Source organism: Mirounga leonina, unplaced genomic scaffold, assembly GCF_011800145.1.
Source record: "Mirounga leonina isolate KUSES-001 unplaced genomic scaffold, KU_Mleo_1.0 Mir_150, whole genome shotgun sequence".
Taxonomy (NCBI): Eukaryota; Metazoa; Chordata; class Mammalia; order Carnivora; family Phocidae; genus Mirounga; species Mirounga leonina.
In genome coordinates, this window is record NW_023270374.1 from 33650142 (window position 1) to 33665654 (window position 15513).

A 15513-nucleotide genomic window follows, 5' to 3' on the forward strand; every position below is an offset into this window, starting at 1 on the left:
TGGCCAGGGGCAGACACTTCCTTGTCCCTTGGTGGGTAATTACAGTGTGTCGGACACAGACCTTGGCACGTCCCCAGAACGACTGCGCTCAGTTGCCCACAGCACAAAATCGCGCTCAGTAACCTAGTCTTTGTGGGTTTTCCTCACTTCCCTGTCCCACGACCCCTCTAATAGGCGCTTCCTGGGAATAAACCTCCAGAATAAACCACTTGCATCCAAATCCTTTTCTCAAGGTGTGCCGGGGGCGGGGGGGGGGGCGGGGGGGAGAGAGGCACCAAAACTAAGACACAACAAAAAAAAAAACCAGAAAAATATAGAAGGATGGAATGAAAGCAAGAAGAAGAAAGTAACTAATGGGCAGATAAACCTGGAAGGAAAGGGGAGATGCGATTAGGACTGAGTAACAAAGGGCAAAGACCAGACATGAAATGTCCACTTCCTCGACCAAGTGCCCTGGCCCCTAGTTACAACCACCCCACCTCACCTGACCCCATCGCAGTGTGGCCATCAGCCAAGCCCGTAAGCTCATTCATCCCTCCAAAGGCTCGAACATCCCCTGATCTACCCGTGGCGGTCAACACTGGCCTCTTGTTCCTGGGTCTCCCAGCCAATGCAGAGAACAGAGTCTGGCCCCACCCTCCTCCAAAACCACAGGTGGAGACCTTGGGTCAGACAACCGACCCCACGAGGTTAGGTACCTTCCAGAAGTGCAGGTGCAACAGCAACTTACGCTCTTGATGAAGACCCCCTCGTAGAGACAAATCTCTTTCCCAAAACACGTGCTGTCACAAGAGGCAAATTTTAGAACCTTGCTGAGTGCCTTTTAAGATGAAACCAAAGCAAAGTCCATAACACCCCCAACTGGGACACCATTCTCTGACTTTGCAGAGCTTTTTATGAATCCTGTGTTCTCAATGGGGGAATAAACCCCTCAAAGGGGAAAAAGATTGTTGGGGGGGGCAAAATCATCTTACATATTACAAGGGTTTGTGGCTCCACCGTACCTGGCAAAATCTTATTCCTCTTAACTTCAGAGAGAGGAGGAGTTAGTTAAAAAAAAAAAAAAGAAAAGAAAAGAAAAGAAAAGAAAAGAAAAAAAAGGGAAATTCCTACATATATTTGTAAGAAGGCTCCTTAGGAGAGTGATAATGGGGAAAAAAGCTTAAAAAACACGATGTAATGATGAAAAGCCTATTCTGGACTCACTTTCAACTCCTTTTAGGAAATAAGTCCACCCCAGTAAGAATGTAACTTCTACCTCTCATCTAATATCCCGTGAAAAACAAACATCACAGAAAAATGCATGGCAAGCAGGCACTTTAAAACTGTGCACGTGTTCACCACACCTAAGTGCACTTTGTAACTTTTATAGTGCTTTTCTCAAATTCCAGAGATTATCTTCAACTCCACCACTTTGTAGTGATGCAACAGAAAGCAAGAAAGATCATCATCTTTCAACACCTACCATGTGGAAAGCTCATTCTGGGTCACAGAATAAAGCTCTGCAAATGTCAACATCAGGAGTCTTGCCCTCTCCCACCATCTCCCTTGAACACACCTCCTAGCACAGGCCACCCTGGGGCCTCTGGCAAAGTTTTGGTGCATTTCCTTAAACTCAGCACATCCAAATGGGACCCATCTCTCCCCCAAATTTACTGCTTCCCAAAGCCCCAAGGCCACCAGCTAGATCAACCATTTCCTGAGGCCCCAGGCAAAAATATTGGGGTATGTGTCATCCAGCCACTCATCAAAGCAGCCCAGGGTCCAGCCTTTGACATCTGCTACACCCAGGTTCAAAGCCCAGCTCTGCCACTTACCAACTCCGGCAAGCTATTTAACCTCTCTGAGCTACCGTATCTATCATAGCTACCTTCCTTGCATACTATGGTTACGGTTTAGACACAGTAAGTTATGTAAAATGCTTAGTATTAGCCCAGAATCAAGCCACAGAGTAGGCACTCAACCTATTGAGTGCCTATTGCTTTTTGGCTTTTTTTTTTTTTTAAAGGTTTATTTGGTGGTGGGAGGAGCAGAGGAAGAGAACCTCAAGCAGACGCCACGCTGAGCGCAGAGCCCGACGCGGGGCTTGATCTCACGACCATGAGATCATGATCTGAGCCGAAACCAAGTGTCAGACGCTCAACCAACCGAACCACCCAGACACCCATAGGCTTGCTAGTTTTGCTGCTAACACGGCCACTGGGGAGATCTTTACTCTCTGGATTTCTCAAATGGTAGCATGGTATCACTGAAAAGCATGACACGGCAAAGTCTCATCCCAGCCCCATTACTGATTAAGGCAGATTCTTTGCAGAATCCATCTTCCTCTAGATAATGCATGTAACACACACAGCAGATGCCCGATACCAAGTGTGGTGGCTGCCCTGACCTAATTACATGCTATTTCCAAATGTCCTCTAATTGTTTCTCACACAGAACAGTTTTCAAGTACCTGGCCATTCAGGGGTGCAAAATATCAAAGGGGTCCCTGGTTCCCAAGGCCCTCTTACTAAGAAGAAAATCAGGCGTAACAAGAAAAACTTGGCTCTTATCTAGGCCTGCAAGGCCTGAGCATAGGGTCAGAAGACCAGAGGAAGGCAGAGTATGGTCAAGGCCATGGGTAAGGGGGTTTAAGGTAGGGCTGCAGTAGAAGCAGGATAAAAATGCACCTTTTCAGCCCCCCCCCCCCCAAGTCTAGGAAGCCCATGTGCTTTCACAAACCCTCCAGATGTTTCCAATGCCCACTAAGTTTGGGCCACTGGACTGTTCAAATGGAATCTGAAGCTTCCAGCTTCACGTCTATCCCCACTTTCCTGCTTCAAAGGGCCAACAGCTTAACAGACTAACTGTTGTTCATGCTCTTCTCTGCGGTTTCTTGTGGACTCCCAGGACACCAAATTCTCCATGTCTGCATCCTAAGTAATGCATAAGGGCAAAGTGAAAATATTAAATAAGATAGCATATTAACCATGGCTCATGGCAGGGTTTCAGTTTCAATGGTCCCTTTCTCCTTTGACCCTTGGTGGAAAGTGCTTCATTCATGGCTGGCTGAGAAAGTCGAGTCCTGAACAAATGCAACCTTCAACACACCAGGTACTAGCTTCCAACATCCAGGGCATGGTGGGCACCAAGGCCCTTCATCTGCAAGGAGGCAAAAGGCTCAGGGAGAGACCGCTCCAGGCAGAATGGGGTTGGATCAGCTAAGGCTTTCCCAGATGTGACACAAGCCAACAGCCAACAGTAGCCTTGTGCAGCCACTAAACCGAGTGGTTACCCCCTGAGCAAACCGCCTGCTCTCTCTGGGTCTCCTCAGTAAAATCAAGGTTTAGACTGGTTCTCCCAAGATCCTGTCCACCTCCATGCAGCTGAATCTAAAAGTTCAGTAAAACAGCAAAAAGAAGGTAAAGGGTTAGTGTTCCTCCACCCATATGACTTCCAGTTTGGAAAGAGACAGATACGTGGAGAGAATGAAAATTAAAGGTAAATAAATATTTTTAAATTTTTTAACTTTTCTATTTCTGTTTCCATTTAAGGGGGGAAAGGGATACAGACTGCTTTAAACAATTTTCAGGTGAAATGAAGATGCCAAGCAGGACTCAGAACGCTCAAGGAGAGTCAAGGGTAGGGAAGAGGGAAGGTCTCAGATTGAGATGCAGCGAGGGATGTGCAGGAGACAGCTAGTTTATAGAGGCTGGACATTTCATCTTCCCCGCTATTCATCACCTTTAGAAAAGTTTGCTCTAAGAAAAGGCAGCAGGGCGCCTGGGTGGCTCAGTTGGTTAAGCGACTGCCTTCGGCTCAGGTCATGATCCTGGAGTCCCGGGATCGAGTCCCGCATCGGGCTCCCTGCTCAGCGGGGGGTCTGCTTCTCCCTCTGCCCTCTTCCCTCTCGTGCTGTCTCTCATTCTCTCTCAAATAAATAAATAAAATCTTTAAAAAAAAAAAAAGAAGAAAAGAAAAGGCAGCAAAAAGGAAACGATGAAAAACATGCATTTACCAATGCGCTTCACTAATCTCTCCTGAAAACACAGCAATACAATTTGAAGAATTTTATGTTGTCTGGTTAAAAGAAAATACAAGACAGCACCTTCCATTATTTAAGTTGGAATAAATGATGTAACAAAAAATTTAAAAACGACAGTCATTTTAATGCCAAGTTCAGGCTTCCTGGTTAATGTCTCAACAGGCAGACAGAATCAACTGCATTAACAGGCACTTTGTTCTCAACCTGAAGGATCAATATTACAATTACAAAATGCCAGCAGAAATTAAAACACGTTTACTCAGTGAGGGTTATCTAAACACAAGAAGGGAGGGGTAGGATCTCAAGGAACTCAGTTCCTGTGTGGTGGTTACAATACTCCAGACAGCATGGAAAGAAATGGCATCTTGATCTGATCTCTTCTATATTTGTTCATGTAAATACCTTAATATCAGAGGTCATTAGTGAATGTTGAGCCATTGCTCCATATAGGGAATCATCCCCAACGCACACGGACTTTGGGCGTAACAGCAACAGGACAAGCTGAAGAAATGGGAGAAAAAAATGTGGCCGATCGTATTTTCCAAAGATGGCGGCTACCATCTCTCCCACAGCAGGGGTTCTTCTGCAGTGTGATCTCCACGCTCTCCAAGACGGAGAGTCCGTACCTCCACCCCCTGAGTCACGTGGGCCCTCGGAGGGCTCTGACCGAGAGAACATGGTAGATAAAACATTGTGCTGGGTCCAAGCACAGCTCTTAACTGGCCTGACATCTCGTTTCCCGCCTCCTGGAATGCTAGTCTTCTCAGGTGCCATACTGTGAGCAGCTCAAGCCCCACAGAGAAGCTGCTAGTGGGCACTCTGGTTGACCCACGGCAGATACCCAGCGTCAGCTGCCACCAATGTGAGAAAGCCATACCGCAAGTCCCAGCACCACCTGTCTATAATCTCCTAACACACCCGAGGAAGGGAATGCCCAGCTGAGTCCAGTCAACCCACAGCACCATGAGAGACGGGAATACATTTAGTGAAGTCACTAAATTTGGGGGGCATCGTTAGACAGCAAGAGATAACCAAAACATGTGATGAGAGACAGAGTTAGAGTGGAAGCCTGGGGGCAGATAAAGAATCTGCTCTCCCGAGGGTCTTCTATCAGAGTTGTGCTTATCTGCTTTGAGGACCTCTGCAAAAAAACAGCACACCAAATCCCCAACATCCCAGTGGGGGAGAGGAGTACTTGAAGCTAACACTGTGAAAGACAAAATAAATATCTTACCAGACACACCGTTTTAAGGGTGAAGTCACTGCTCTGAGCCATGCAATGGGACAAGCAAAACTGCATTTTTAAGGTCTGAAATCCAAAAAGGCTTTTTAGAAATGCAAATAACCTTTTCCCTCTTTAAGTCTCTATTTTAAAGTAATAAAAAATCCATTAGCCAAATGCATTGCCTCCGGCACTAATCGAGGATAAAGTCACTTAAATTGCAAGGCCAGACCCCACTGCCCCACAGTAATTTGATGGCCATACCTGAGGAGCTGGCTAAGGAGGTCAAGCCCTTACTGAATTGTCCTATTTTGCCCGCCCCCCTTCTCTGCTGTTTTCCTTACTCTCCGGTACACAATAAAGCAATGGGTAAGAAGCAAGTGTCACTAGGCTGGTGCTGTGGTCATGTAAATGGTAGTTTCAGGACAGTATGGGAGAGGGACCAGCATTCATCAGTGATAGGAAGAGGATACACACAGCAGACGGTAGCCGGACAACAAAATGAATCTGGGGCCCAGGCCTCCGGATTGCTTGGTTGGAAAGTGGTAGCGCATGCTATTCAGAACTCACCAGATACAGAGGTTTCAAGGGTCTCCAAAGCTTAGCTACCACAGGCATCCACCAGGGCAGGAGATCGGCCTGATTCTCAACTCTGAGCTCTTAGCTGTGGGACCTGACTTCACACACTGCCTTTGGCCCCTGAATTTCACATTTAAACTCAGTATACTTTGTGTTCATTTTTTCATCCAAAATTTATTTAGCACCAATGTGCTGGGGGCAGAGGACAGGGCAATAAGTAAATCAGACAGGATCCCTCTCTTCACTTAGACATTAGAGGGGAAAAGACAAGTCACAAGCAAAACACCAGAAAGACAGTAAGTCAATACAGGAAAAAACAGGAGATATGACAGAGTAGGACTAGATGAGAAAGGCCAGTTTAGGTCAGGTGGCAGAGAAAGACCGCCCTGATATGGTGGCATTTAAGCTAAGGCCTGAAAGAAGGGATTTGGAGAAAAAGCATTCCAGGCAGCAAGCTCAGCATGTGCAAAGGTCCTGAGGCCAAAAAGGAGCTTGGTATGTTCTAGAAAGTTAAAGGGGGGGACCAAAGGCTGGGTGAGAGAGGAGGAGGGAGGTGAGAGGTGGAAAAGGAGCTGACAATAAAGGCAAGGATTTGACAGAGAATGGTGAAAAGCTTGACTGTTACCTCAGGCACAATGGGAAGCTATGAGAGGATTTTAAGTAGGAAAATGACTAAATTGGGTTAATGACTTTGAAAACTGTCCCACAGTTAGGATAGTGGTTACCTCTGAAGGGGGAATATTGACTGGGAAGAGACAGAGGGGAGCTTCTAGAGTGTTGGCGACATCCTATTTCTTCATCAGGGCACTGTTCATGTGGCTGCCTTCAGTTTGTGAAAATTCATCAAGCTGTACACTTAAGATATGTGTCCCTTTGTATATATGTGGTATATTTCAATAAAACATTTACTAAAAATCACTCAGGCTTCTCCCAGGGAATGGATTCTAGAGTACCAAGGGAAGAGGTAGGGAAGTCAGTTAGAAAACCCATGTAGACGCCTGGGGGAGAGTAGGGGGTGGTTTGGGTGGGCCTGGGAGCACCAGACAAACAGAGGGAGTCAGAAACACCTGCTTTCAGATGGGGCAGGCCTCTCTTCTGACCTCACATCTCAGCATCCGGGAAAGTCATTCCCATTCCTGAACTGGCCCCAAGGATTAGAGCCCCAGCTCCAGTGACAGGGTGGTACCACCCAGATCAAGTTCATGGTGGGAAGGAGGGGAGAAATTCAGGTAACACCAGAGACACAGACGTTTATCCAACAATAATGAATCTGTTGAATATTTATGAAGCATCTACTAGGTCTCAGTTGGGAATGGCTGGAAGAGAAAAGATGGGGGGCTGGGAAGGACAGGGAAGCACGAGTATAGTGTGGATGGGGTGAGTCAGGAGTAAAGGGCAGAACAGCAGCCCAGACATTAGCAGGCAGCTGAGGCCCTCCATTCAGTTTGGGCCAGAGTCCCCACATGAGCCCCAGGAGAAAATATACCTGTTCACACTATTCGTATGGGACCTTGGGAACAGTCCCACAATAGGACTTCTTTAGCTCTTTACCAGAGATTTATAGATCCACTTCTTTTAGGGTTTTTTTGTTTTTTTGTTTTTTTTAAGATCTAGGTTCTGTGTTGTTAAAAAAAAAAAAAAAAAAAAACTGTTTAAAGAAAAAGGAATAATCTGGTGAGAAATGGACCTCAAAAGCAGAGAGCTAGAGAGCCCAAGTCCTCACTTGGAAAGGGAAGGAACAAACTGATACCGAAAGAAATTTGTATAATGGATTATTACTCTGAGAATTAATCACCTTTTAAGAAACAGGTCATGCTAATTATTCCTGGAGTGGGCAAACAGCTCTTCAAATGAGCTGCTAGTTATCAGACTTTCGTGCTTAGCTGAGTCAGCCACAGCATCTGTTTAAAAAATAAAAACTCATTTGCATGTCACTGTTCAGTGCCAATGGGGACATCATCTCATCACCATGCAGGACATTTAACATTTCCCTGAAGAAGACATTCTCTTCTGACCTCCCTCCCAACCCAGGTGGGAAGTCTCCAATCCACTTGAATGGAAATATGTCCTCATATGCAGATGAGGATACAACCAAGAAACCCAAATGACATCTATTGATTTAGCAGACACTAGACCCACACACCGATAAGAGAAGGCCAGTCCATGCACTCCAGTGGCATACGTACAACCAGACATCTAACATCTACAGTAGGAGGATGGATTTTTATTTGATTGGCTGGAAGGCAAAATGGTGGGAACACTTGCAAGCCACACTTCAACAAACACGTACCCATCCTAAAAGACAAATTCAATCTATCCAACACCAAAGGGTGCCAAGAACTATGAGTAGGAGACTGCAGGGTAGAAATGGGGCTCCTCCGTGCTAGCCAACAGGAGAATTTCCATATGGGGTAACAAGAATGTATTTGCCTTAAAAATCCAAAATTGTTCATTTCTTCTGACACCATTCTGTTCCGTGTTATGTAACACAAAGGGCATGCAAGGGTCAGGAAACTAGATAAATGATGAAATTTGAGGCCGTGTGGAAAACACAGGACAGAGGAAGGGAAATGGAGGACTGCTTTTAAGGTAAGATCCTACCATGTCTGGAATGAAAAAGGATGAAAATAAAATCCATTATGGATTACCAGGAAGTTCCACTAGTTTGGATGAATCAAACCAGCTTCAAAAAGGACTATTTCATAAGGGAGTTGAAACTCAAAGGCTGAATTAGGAGATTCATGCACAACTCTTATTAACCCCATATGGCCCAAATAAGCAGAGTAAGGACAGGTGCTGCTTTCTCCACCTCTGGGCGTTGGGGTTCTAGATGCAACTCATTCACGAGACAAATAGGTCTCCTGCTTTAATTAAACAACTCCTCTCATCAAGGGAAGGAGAAATAATCCCAATCTAACATCTCATCCATGATGAACTTTGCCGTCTCTCTTCTGTTTCCAAATGAATTTGGCTTATTAAAAAAGTAATGAGCTATTAATTAACTCTACACTCATACAAAGCTGTTTAATTCTCAATCCAATTAGCAGCAATCTGTTGAAGGATTCTAACGATTATTTTAAATTTGCTAACAGAAACATCTTTTCACTTTCCATAAGTTATTTATAGAAGAGCTCACATTGGATCCTGCTTGGTTTTTAATTTGATAACACTTTTATTAAGTGCTCTCACTCTTCTCCCATCACCACTGCAAAGCCCAGAAATAGTATCCCAGGTCGGCTGCCTGGCCAGGACGGTGCACCCTCCTATCCTTGAAACTCTCTCCAAAAGATGAGCTCTATGGAGAAGGGGAAATCTGTCCTTCCCATGTCATTCTCAAACTAGAGACAAAACTCAAGTATAAACCAAGGTGGGCATAACACTTCCAGAGGAAAGACTGAACGTCTGGGGATGCTGGTGGGGTTGGATGTGGTCGGGGAGAGAAGCAGGCATGTAATTTTCCTAACTGATGCAACAAAGCATGCTTGAGCCTCTTAGGAAACCACACTGAATCCCACTGCATTCCTGTGTGGAATGGTTACTATAACCGCTATGCTAAAATGCAAAAATATTACGTGATCTTTTTATACGTGTGCTCTTTATGATCGGCCTTTCTGTACTCATTAGTCTAGATGGACGTATACAGTATGTCAAGGGCTATATACCCCAACTACGGATCAAGTAAAGACACACACATACACAAACTCCACATAAAATGTGTTTACACACAGGCTTTACTCTTCCCTATAAAATGTAAGAGATTAGACTTTTCGGTGTGCCTCTCTCTCTGCTTCTCCAAGATTGTACAAGAGATAAACCGATTTCGTAGTATTGCTGTCGAGAAATATCTGGAGAAAAAGCTGAGGAAGTAGCAGATTCACTAGCTTTCTCCTAACATCTGAGGAGGAACAGGAGATGGGTTCCTCTCCCATCTCCTCCTCAGGACACCAAGACACAATATGCATCATGTTTAAGAAAACAGAATCTAGGGGCGCCTGGGGGCTCAGTCGGTTGAGCAGCCGACTCTTGATTTCAGCTCCAGGTCACGATCTCAGGGTTGTGGGGTTAAGCCCCACATCAGGCTCCGTACTCTGTGTGGATCTGCTTGTCCCGCTCCCTCTGCTCCTCCCCCTGCTCTCTAAAATAAATGAGTAAATGCTTAAAAAAAAAAAAATCTTAAAAAAAAAAAAAAAGAATTTAGAGCCAAACTTCCCTGAACCTACTGGTTATGTGCCTTTGGGCAAGTTAGTGAACCTCTCTGTGCCTCAGTTTAGTCATCTAAACAAATAGGAACAATAGTAGTACCTACTTCACAGGATTGTTAGGATTAAATGAATGTCTCTAGAGCTCTTACAACAACATGCCTGGTACAAAGCATATGGTCTGTTATTTCTAAATAAGATTAACTCCAGCTAAGCGCTTCTCCTTATAAAATATATAGAGCTGGGAATGCTGCAAAGTCATTATCTCACCAGTAACAGCAATGGAGGGGAGGCGAGGGGAGGCGAGGAAGGGCCAGAAGCTCAAATTACAGAGAACATTTGGCCATAGTGTAAAATTTCTTATAGGCATTTTTTTTTCTGCTTTTTTTAAGAAAACATAGGTAGGGTGTTAAATTAGGTGGCTTACATCTCGAGCCCTCACTCGTGTTATTATTTATTAAATGTGATTATTCATTAAAATGCTAATAGTTCAAAAAATTAAAAAATAAAATGCTAATAATTCACTAGGTTTTTTAAAAATTAAACAGAACCTTGAAAAAAACTGAATTTAAATAAGTTGAATATTAATGGAGCAGGAGGCCTGGGGGAGTGTATTGCAGAAACTAGTGATTTATTTTACAAAAAAAGATTCATAGTTATAAATAGTATTATAACAGTAATAATAGCCAGCATTTATTGAGCATTACCCACATGCCAGGCAGTACACTGCTCAACAGGTTACATGCCCATCTCATTCACGTGAAGATGTGTACAGAGATGAGATGCTGGTCGTTCTCTCCTCTCTGGGTTACCCACCTCTCTCTCTCTCTCTCTCTCGCTCATATCTCCTTTCCCCAATTACTCACACCCTGTAGCTAATGCCCCAAGAAGACCATTTGGGAGGAGATGCCCAATTCCAGTATCCCTGCCCTGGGATAGAAGGTCAAGCAGGAGCTAAGAACATTCCCAGGAGAGAGGGGACCAGGCAGATGAATGAAGCCTGGTTTAGCCCCAACGCTGGAGGCCAAGGTCTTCCCATGGACCTAAATATCCAATGGGTCAAGTCAAAGAACACACGAGCATTTAAATCCAAAGCCCCATCACTGAATGTTACCTGGGGATTCTCCACTTTGTCCATGTTTCCCAAACAGAAATCTTGGTTTCCCTTGGTTACTCCAACACTGATACCATAGAGCGTGGTTCTCACTCAGGGGTGATTTTTGTCCCTCGGGGAACTCTCAGTAATGTCCAGACTCATTTTTGCTGGTCACAACTGGGTAAGGAAAAGCTCCTACCGGCATCTAGTGGGGAGTGGTCAGAGATGCTGCTCAACATCCTACAAGGCACAGGATTGCCCCATGACAAAGGGCTGCCCTGCTGAAAATGGCAATTCAATCTCTAAATTTGAGCCAAGGATGAGAACCCCTGCCCTCATGTGGCTTACAAACAGCACAGCCTTTAGATCCAGACAGACCAGACCATGGCTCAATCACAAGCAGTCGGACAGCCTTGGGCAAGGGACTGTCCCTGAACCTCTTCTTGCTCATCTACACAACTGAACCCTGATAAAGTCATTTGAAAATATCCCAGCACAGCACTGCACACTCAGCAAAGTATGGTTATTACCACCATGGGTTTGTCCTCAAAGAACTCACATCATCTCTTCTGTATCAGTATCAACTCTAGGTATTAGTTGGAAACCTTACCTTTGGGTGATGAGTTCCAAACGGTAATTCTAACTGATCCTTGCAGGGGACTGAGCTCATGACTTAGGCCCCATTAGCACCACATAAGAATCTACGGAGTTGGCCAAACAAAGGTACAAGGAATAGCTGTTCCATTTAATAATGCTTAGCAGCTGAATCAACACAATCCAAGTACATCAACCAGAGGATCCACCCTCTGGAATCAGGAGTCTCAACTTCCACACTGAACCAGGGACCCCCAAATATCCCCACTGCACCATCAGGTCTTCATGGGGATTATAAACCAGAACACACAAATGGTGGGGGGTTAAAGGAGACAAGGTTAACAAAACACTGAAGGCCTTGCCTTAAATAGTGTTCATTAAATGTTAATAGTCTATCATGTTATTATATATTAACATCAAACTAATAACCTAACAGGATGACACAAAAGCCTAACAGACTCTACCAGACTTACATGATAATGAAGAATGGCCATGTTTGCCCACCTGCCTTATTTACTCAAATGATGCCTCCTCACACTTCTTAGTTTACACATGATCTCCTCCAGGAAGCCCTGCTTGGTGGCCCTCACCCCAGGTCTAACTGCCCCTCTGTGTTCTGGTATTCAGTGGGCTCCCCACCGCCACAATTGCCTTCCTGCTCTACTCTCTTTTTCCACCACATGTTGTGAGCTCTGCACAGCGGGGAATACATTTTTGTCAGGGTCTATGTTTGCGACATGTGGCATAGGGCTTCTATGTGCCATGGCTGAAGAGCCACCAACGGTGGATTTCACGTGGGCTGAAACACAGCTGTATCAGATAGCTCTTGCCACAAAAATACCAGCCCCAAGCTCCGTGGTTTAAAGCAAAAACCGTTAGTTTGTGCTCACACATCTGTAAGTTGTCTGGAGGGCAACAGAGCTGGCACGGCTCAGCTGGGGTCCAGGTCTGTTCCACGGGACTCTCCTCCTCCTTGGACCCATGGACCAGCCACCCATGTTCTTCACGTGGAAATGACCAAACACAAAAGAGGCAAACAGAAACATGGTCCTTCTTGAGGCTTAGGCACAGACATGTCCACCTATATTTTATTGGCTGAAGCAAGTCCTATGGATGATGCCAACCTTATTGGGTCAAGAGATGGGCTACATCTCTGCTAGGAGGAAGGGCAAAAATCATGTGGCTAGAGGATGGGATGAAAAATTGGGGGAAACAGTCTAGCAGGAGAACTCTTGCAGGGAAGGGAGGGGGCTGTTTTTACATACTTTGGGAGTCTGTGTGCATTTATGGAATATTTATCCCAGACCTCTATCATCAGGAGTTAGTGTCCATGTTATCCCATAACAGTATCCAGCACTATGCTGCTACTGGTTATGAACTGCCCCAAGGTCACACAAGCAGAGAGGAATAGGGATTTCCATGAACCAAGGTCTGACACCAAAGTCCACCACACCCTGCTGCTCCCCAACAAAACGAAACCCAGATAGAAGATACCATCTCTGATGCCCTGCTCCAAGCGTGTTTTTCCATCCCCAACTTAACTTCAGAAGTATTTTGGGAGCAGTGTGATGAACAGGAGGTGGAAGGAAGAGCCAAGGGCCAGCCTCAAGAACTGAGCCACATCACCAAGCTCTAATCCCCAGCCACACAGCAAAGGGACAGGGTGACAGAAACTGTCGGACATTCTGTGAGCTCAGTCCAAGGCATTCAGAGCCAGAATCGTTTTCAGAAAAATAGGTCATTTTTGTGGCAAGAGCAGAGAACCTGTCCTGCACTCTTAGGACAAATGCTTCCAAAATATTCCAGATGGAGCTTCAAGTTGGGTAACACCACGTTTTGCTCTAAAACACAGACAGCGTAGATAAAAAGCACCTTACTCTCATGTAAGGTCAACCTGGCTTTTTCCCAGGGAAATCTAACAAGATCTGTGTCAATCAAAATTAGAGGCCCAAATCTTCTTGTTCCTTTTGTAACTAAGTAGCATCCATATTCAATAGAGTTAGCCTGGCCATTCATAGCTTGGGGTCTATCCTCTATCAAAGAAAAATGTTGATTTTATAAGTACATGCCCTTACTTATTATCATGACTTCAGAAATAAACATTTTGGGGCTGGTCACAAGTCAGCAAAAGTTTTTCTGTAAAAGGCAAAGTAATCTTTTCATCTCTACTACAGCAGCAGGAAAGCCACCACAGACTATACATATAGGAGTAAGCATGGTTGTGTTCCAGTAAAACCTTTTCACAAAAACAGGAGGTAAAAAGACTTCAGCACATATTTTGTTGATCTAAAAGGATGAGAATACATGGCTAAAATTCTAGAAAATTGGTCAGTGTCTCCGAGAAGACAAAGAAACTGCAAAAATTTGGGTCATTTTTTGGTAGAGTCTGATTTAAGCAATGCCTCCTAAAACCCTAGGTAGTCATTCAACCCTCATTATAGATTGAGCTGATGAAAAACTCTATTCCCATCTTACAATGAAGATACCATGGCTCACTGAGATTAGTGACCCATTCAAGATCACACAACTAGTATGTGGTAAAGCCAGGACTCCAACCGAAGTCTGTGCTAATTTTGGGTCAGTGATTTGCCAGCATCATAGTTAAGTGTTGCCATTACGCACTCTGAGCCTAAAAGGGTTATAAAGAATGATCAGAAAATGCCAGTTTTATTCTAAGAAAGTCATCAGTGATGAACTCAAATTTATGAGTAAGGAGGTTCATTAAAGGCCTTTTTACAGTATTACAAAATTGGAAACAATCTAAATGTCCAATATTAAAGGGAAGGTTGAACAAATTACAATGTAGCTATTGAAAATCATGTTCACAAGAATGTGTAATGATATTGGAAAATGTTCATAATAATGTCAAGTGAGAAAAAACAGAAAGCAACACAGTGGCTAGACCATGACCCTCCTTGCTTTAGCAAGGATATTATACATATTAAAAGCTCTGAGAGGAAACACTTTGTTTATGATCATTTGGCTCTCCCTGGTATGAGGATGGCAGGTAATTTTATTTTATTCTTCGAACATTTTGGGTTTTGCGAAACTTGATTCAATATACATATTTGGCTTTTACAATCAGATATTTTTAAAAGTAATTTATCCCGGGGCACCTGGGTGGCTCAGTTGGTTAAGCAACTGCCTTCGGCTCAGGTCATGATTCTGGAGTCCCGGGATCGAGTCCCACATCAGGCTCCCTGCTCGGCAGGGAGTCTGCTTCTCCCTCTGACCCTCCCCCTCTCATGCTGTCTCCCATTCTCTTTCTCAAATAAATAAATAACCTTTAAAAATAAAAAATAAAAATAAAATTTATCCCTAATTATTTTCTATTCTATTTCTTATGGGTAAGTTGCTCATAAAAGTTTAAAAAGGAACCACTCCATTGTCAGAGTTCAAGGGAGAATCCTATGCACAACCTTTAACAGCAAGCACCAACATCAAGCTGGTTTATTACTCTAGTCTTTAAAGGGCTGAAGCGAGGGTCCTTGGAATGTTCCGAACCACCCCCTCTCCCCCACCGACAGCACAGATGTACATGAATCTGGTCCTGTGCACAAGCCCTACTGAGTAAAAAGAAAATTTGGTCCAACATTTATTTTCTGTGGTTCTTCGTTCAAACAACAAAACACAGCACCAACAACAACAGGCAGACACCAGATTCGTAGATGATTGCTGAATGATTCCTACTGCCGCATGGCCAAGCCACACCCCTCAGGCTGCTAGAGACTAATGGGAGTGAGCCCCGAGACCCCTCTGACCTGGTGAGGGCCAAGAGGAGGGGAACAAGATGCTCTGT